The sequence below is a fragment of the Hemiscyllium ocellatum genome, chromosome 11 (assembly GCF_020745735.1).
Source record: "Hemiscyllium ocellatum isolate sHemOce1 chromosome 11, sHemOce1.pat.X.cur, whole genome shotgun sequence".
In the NCBI taxonomy this organism is placed as follows: Eukaryota; Metazoa; Chordata; class Chondrichthyes; order Orectolobiformes; family Hemiscylliidae; genus Hemiscyllium; species Hemiscyllium ocellatum.
The window spans coordinates 48,155,750-48,162,862 of record NC_083411.1 but is presented as its reverse complement, the minus strand read 5'-3'; positions in this window follow the sequence as shown (position 1 = coordinate 48,162,862).

The window sequence follows — 7,113 nt, the reverse complement described above, 5'->3', positions numbered from 1 at the left end:
TTTCCCCCACAGTCCAAAGATGTGCGGGTCAGGTGAATTGGCCATGCTAAATTGCCCGTAGTGTTAGATAACGGGTAAATGTAGGGGTGGGTTGCGCTTCGGCGGGTCGGTGTGGACTTGTTGGGCCGAAGGGCCTGTTTCCACACAGTAAGTAATCTAATCTTCAGGAGTGTTTTTCTTTCAGATGATTGTTGAGGGCTGCGGTCATTAAATCCTTTTTAAGGCAAAAGTATTTTGCCTTATAAATATTTGTTAAGCAGGAGAATGAAAGGTTATCACATGGAAGTGGGGAAATGGAATTTAAAGCACAAATAGATTAATTATGGTTGTATTGATTGGCAGAGAAGACTTTATTGTCCAAGTGACTCACATCTGTTCCCAAGTAGGATGTGCTTACAAACTTCGCTTTCCGTTCAGTCAATTTCCTGGATGTAAAGGCTCAGTTCCTTTTCTCAGTGTACATTTCCTGCTATGACATATCATCCACACAGTCAGTAAAGATAAAAGGCAGCTCACCCACCATCCTCTCAAGGGCAATTGGGGATGAGCAATAAATGTTGGTCATCCAGCAATGCCCTCATCACATGAATTAATCTATGAAAAAACACAGTGTAAAGGACAGGAGAACTCTTCTCTCAGACCCTTTGAGATGTGTGCAGATTATTAGAAATCAAGGGTAATGGACTGTTCAGCTCCTGTGGGTGTTGTACCTAAGGGATGGTAACAATTTTCATGTCCATGCCAATCCTTCCATTAGACTGATCAGTTCTGTGGAGCACTAGCGAGGTTTGTGATTATTGGCATCACTTTCAGACAGTGACTCTTTGCAATGAAGTTATGATAGAAAATAAACTCATGTCAGTTTAAACACGTTTCCCTCTCAGAATGATATCAGTAGCAGTGATCTGAGAGAGATGAGTGAATCACAGTTGAGACACAACTCACATTTTCCAATGGCATTGCTCACTCTGACTTTATGCCAGTTAGGTGAGTTTCAGTTGCTGATAGGTCTTGTTAAAATTCCAGAATGTAGGAACTTACATTTTATCATATGTATCCGTAGGATCTAGAAAGTGTTGAAAGCTTATTCAAGGAATGTCTCAATCAGAAATATTGATCAAGAAATAGGATATCAAATTTTATTTACTGTAAAAGTTACTACTTTTCCTTTTAAATCATGAGTAATAGCCTGGCACTGTATTTGAGTGGTGTCCTAAAGCTGAATGAACACGTACAATTGGTATGACTTCAATATTGAAACTTTAACAGTTAAAGGCTCCACCCCAGGTATTTCCTTCAACTAACTCCTTGCAGACAGGAATATCCTGTTTTTGTGAAGAAACTTATCCAAACAAACATTTTCAAGCAAAATAAATAACTTAAACAGAAAGGAAGAGCATAGAAGTTAATCATTGAAGTTTTTATAATTTTTTGTAATTCATTAATGGGATGTCATTTATTGCCCATTCCTAATTTCCAGGAGGGCATTTTAAGATGGCAGAATTCAGTTTTTAAAGAAATATTAGATGGTTCTTTCATCTGACCTTAGATGTAACTTTTTTACTGTGCAGGTGACGAAGCCCAAGGATTAAGTGATTCAGAGTCATCATCAGACATTGAGTCTATAGATATCCACAAATTGAGAAATGGATTCATAGGGCCTCTGACTGAAGAAAATGAGGACATTGAGAACTCGGAAAGTGAGGCTACAGACAGTGACTGCTTACGGGAGAATATCCAGGAAGAGACCAGTTGCAGCACAGGGGATGTGTCTGATCTGAATGATGAAGCAACAAGTCAGGGAGGAGACTTTTGTGATAGAAGCTGTTCTGCTGACTCTATGGACGAACTGCAAACGGAGACTTCAGCTCCACACTCACATGGTGAGATTTCTGAAGATGATGACAAAGATTCTAACACTGAAGAGAGTGATGGTGAGCCAGTTACAAAGAAGCACTGTACCATGGAATTGAAAGACAGTTTTGAACAACCTTCAGCAGACTCCTTAGCCTCCACTCCGACCCTTTCTAAATGCTTTGCATGTTTTACAAAGGTGGTTTGCTCTATTCCTGACCTCAGCCAAAGTGAGAACCCATGCACTGCAGAAGTTTGCAACCAGTGCCCCAGGAACGAGGATGACAGTTATGCAGAAGGGGACAAGTCTTGGAATTTGACAAGTCATGGCCTGCTCACTGAGTTACCACCTGCTATTGATGGGGATTTATACAGTGAGGTCCTCACTATCCCGATTCTGGCTCCTCCCCCTGACGAATTTTTCGATGCAGCTGAAAAGGTTACTCATGTGGAAGGTTCAGGTGACATCAAATTCAGTGGAACTGAAGCAGGTAGGTCTGACAGATGACAATCAGGTTTCCACTTGCTTCCATTTACCCCATACAACAAATTAAATGAAATCCAAAATATATTTGAACACATTTTCAAACATACTTAAGAATGATGAATAATTAAAATATATTCTGTGTTTATTTTAATTCACTTATTACATGTTACCAATGCACCTTTATATACCTGACTAGTGATGACACATGAGGAACAGGTACTGAGTTCCAGTGATGTGAAGAATCTGAATTAAACAGGCAATGATGAAATTATTGACATCCCCACAAGTTAAAAATTGCATCTTCAGAAAAAATTCAATTTAGTCCCATTGTTGAGCTCATTTGAAAAAGTCAATTTTAAGTAATTGACATATCTGAGAATTACAAAGCTTTTAATCTCGAGACAATTAATCCCTGGTAAAGTCATTCAGTTTCTAAAGAAATAAACAGATAAAACAATTTAAGAAAATTATACTTCACTAAAAATAGAAGAATTCACTAAAAAAATTTTCTCCAAATTAAAACTTTTTACCCTTGGTATGCCTTTGATCATTTTCCAGACCAGTTTAGTGAAATCCTGGTCACTATTATGGAAATACTTTCCTGCTGATACTTCTTGAATCTGCCCTGCTTAGTTTCCAAAACCAAAATCCAGAACAGCCCTTGATCCTCACAAAAGGGGATAAGAACAATGTTCCCTAATGGAGAGCCAGTTTGACTTTGGTGGTGGGAAAGTTTTTTGAAATGATAATCTGGCTCAGAATTAACAGTACTAGGATAAGTGTGAGTTATGTAAAGCAAGCATCAATTTAGAGCATAGAGAAATACAGCACGGAAACAGACTGTTCAGTCCAACTTGTCCATGCCAACCAGCTATCCTAAATTAATCTAGTCCCATTTGCCAGCACTTGGCCCATATCCCTCGAAACCCTTTTTATTCATATACCAATCCAAATGCCTTACAATTGTACCAGCACTTCCTCTGGCAGCTTATTCCATACACACACCACCCGCTGCATGACAAAATTGCCCAGTAGGTCCCTTTTACGTCTTTCCCCTCTCACCTTAAGCCTCTGCCCTCCAGTTTGGACTCTACAACCCTGGGGAAAATTCTTGTCTGTTTACCTATCCATGCCCACCATGATTTTATAAACTTTGATAACATCACCCTCAGTTTCTAATGCTCCAGAGAAAATAGCCCCAGCCTATTCAGTATGTTTAAAGGCAGATAATTTTTACATAACTTGTATAAGAGGGAATAAAGAGGATTGTTGAGGGTAATGCAGTTAATGTAATGTATATAAAGTGTTTGATAAGGTATCCTGATCCCTGATGAAGGGCTTATGTCCGAAACGTCGAATTTCCTGTTCCTTGGATGCTGCCTGACCTGCTGCGCTTTTCCAGCAACACATTTTCAGGTTTGATAAGGTATCCCAAAGTAGGTTTGCTGTCAAATTTGAAAACCTTGGAATACATAAAAATGAAATGTCTGAGGGACTCTAAATGGGTAGCAGTAATTACACTTTTTGGACTGGAGGGAGAAAGTGATCACTGCTGTTTCCCATGGTTAAAAAATAGGATCACTGTTTTTCTTGATAAATTTTAGACTTCAGTGTAAGCTTTAAGAGGATATGAAATGGCTGTGAAATGGACAGACATGTGGCAGATGACATGTAATGGATTTAATATTTTTATATGGTGAGTGTGTTCGATCCAGAACGTGTTACCTGAAGGTGTGGTGGAAATAGATGTAATCATGGCTTTCAAGAGATAACGGGTGCAGGAAAGATTTATAAGATCGGTCGCAGGTATAAGGGATTCAAATTTGATCAGCAGGGTTGTACAAGTGAGACTGTTCACCTTCAAGAAGTGATGTTGAAAGGAAGAGTGATCTAGACAGGGCAGATACAAAAAAAATTTAAAATGACTGGTGAAGTAACAGAAGAGAACATGGAAAACCTTAATATGCAGTTGGTGGTGGTGGAGGAAGATTCAGTAATGTCTTTGAAAAGAGAGTTGATAGTAAAAGTTAAAAATCACACAACAGTGTGTTAAAGTCCAACAGGTTTATTTGGAAGCACTAGCTTTTGGAACGCTGCTCCTTCATCAGATGGTTCATCACAACCACCTGATGAAGGAGCGTCGCTCCGAAAGCTAGTGCTTCCAATTAAACCTGTTGGACTATAACCTGGTGTTGTGTGATTTTTAACTTTGTACACCCCAGTCCAACACTGGCACCTCCACATCATTGATAGTAAAAAGGAGACCAATGGTAGTAGTTGATCAGTGAATGGGATAAGGTTATAAGGTTGTAAAGAATAGTTGAAAGGCTGAGAGTTGGGAGTGTTTAGAAAAAAAACTGGGTGATCAAAAGCCAGGCGAGAAGTGTAAAAAGAACAGGAAAATGAACTAACCAGGAATTTAAAAGAAAATCTGAAAAGTTTTTAAATTTGTGAAGAAAGGAAGAGGGTAGCTAAAATAAATGTTGGTCCCTTGGAGGAAGAGACAGGAGAAATTATTATTTGTACCCATCTTCACAGTAGACTACACAAATACATAAGAGAACTGTTGATTAATCAAGGAGCTAACAAGGGTGAGGAATGTAAAAGTGATTAATATTAGTGGAGGAAATGAATTAGAGAAACTTAAGAGACTAAAAGCTAACAAATCCTAAACTCTCTTGATCTACATCCTGGGATTTCAAAAGAGGTAGCTATAGAGATAGTGGGTGCAAAAGTTATGATTTTGCAAAATTCCATTTTAAAAACACCAGTCCAGCATATTAGAAGTAGGCAAATGTAACATTGCTCTTCAAGAAAGAAGGGAGAGGGAGAACAGGGTAGTTAGCCTGACAACAGTTGCTGGGAAAATGTTGGAAACTATCATTAAGGAAGTCTTAATAATGCATTTAGAACAATATAAAAGGATAAGACAGCACCAACATGGTTTTATGAAAAGGAAATGGTTTAATTAATTTATTAAAGCTTTTGAGGATGTGATTACTGCTGTCCATTTTATTCTTGATTGAGTGACAGGAAACAGAGTAATGGCTGATGGATATTTTTCATCTAGAGTGAGGTTTACAATAATGCTCCCCTTTGGTTGACACTGGGGATTTTTGTTGCAGGAGATATTTTCAAAGTTTGCAGATGTTACAAAATTCAGAAGAATTATAGATGTAAGAAGACAGTTCAGAAAACATTGACAACTTAGTGACGTGGGCATTTAGGGCAGATAAATTCAATGTAGAAAGGTGTGGGTGGTGCAGTTTGGTAGGAAAGAAATGGGCAGACAATATAAGATCTCCTTCCTATCGGAAAGATGTGGTAAAACTTGGAAGGGTTCAGAAATGATTTACAAGAATGTTGCCAGGGTTGGAGATTTTGAGCTATAGGGAGAGGCTGAATAGGCTGGGGCTGTTTTCCCTGGAGCAACGGAGGCTGAGGAGTGACCTTATAGAGGTTTACAAAATCATGAGAGGCATAATAGGATAAATAGACAAAGTTTTTTCCCTGGTGGGGGAGTCCAGAACTAGGGGGCATAGGTTTCGGATGAGAGGGGAAAGATATAAAAGAGACCTAAGGGACAACTTTTTCACGCAGAGGGTGGTACATGTATGGAATGAACTGCCAGAGGAAGTAGTGGAAAGATTGGGTTGGGATATCTGGTCGGCATGGACGAGTTGGACCAAAGGTTTGTTTCCTTGCTGTACATCTCTATGACTGTGATTCTATAAGAGATACGATTTTTAATGTCTGCAGGAGCAGAAAGAACCAGTTGTTTGTCTGCATAATTCATTAATGGAGCCATGACAAGTAGAAAGAGCTGTTTATGAAGTATGCAGTAATCGGGTCTTCATTAATACGGATATAGGGGTCAAGAGCAGGGAGGCTATTCTGAACCTATACAGGATACTGGTTATATCTCATTTGGAGGATGGCATACAGTTCTGGGTGCCACACTTTTAGAAGGATATGAATGCATTGGACAGAGTACAGAAAGGCCTATGAGAATAGTTTCAGTGATGAGAAATTTCAGCTGTGAAGATAGATCCGAGAGGTTGAGACTGTTTTGCTGGAGAGGAGAAGGCTGTTGGGAGATTTGATAGAAGTTTTGGAAATTGTGAGTGGTGTGTACAGAAAAGACAGGGAGAAACTTGTGCCTGCTCTTAAAGGGATTGAGAACCAGAGGGTACACCTTTAAGGCATTTTGCAAAAAAAGCAAATGCAAAGTGAGAAAAATGAAATTCATGCAGCACATAGTTAGGATCTGGAATGCACTGCCTGGAAGTGTGATGGAGGGAAGGTGAATTAAAATGTTCGAGAGGGCATTGAACAATTATTTAAATTGAAAACAAATGTGCGGCATTGTGGAGAGTAGGCAGGAGTCTGACACTAGGATAAAAACGCTCAGACATCCAGTGCAGACTCAATGGGCCAATTGGATATCCATCTGTACCATGACAATTCTGTGATTCCGTGATAAGAATGGCAAAGTAAATCTATAAAATGTTTGAATATTCGTGTATAGAGAGACTTGGGTGTACTGGTGCATGGAACTCAGAAAGTTATCATGCAGGTACAGAAACAATTAAAGTAAAGGGTCTTTTACTTTTTTGTAAGGTGATGGGAGTATAAGGGTAAGGAAACAGAGGAGAATAAAAGGATTTTATAAATATGTTAAGGACAAAAGGGTAACTGGGGAGAGAATAGGATCTCTCAAAGATCAGCAAGGCAGCCCTATGTGTGGAACCACAGGAGATGGGGGAGACAGT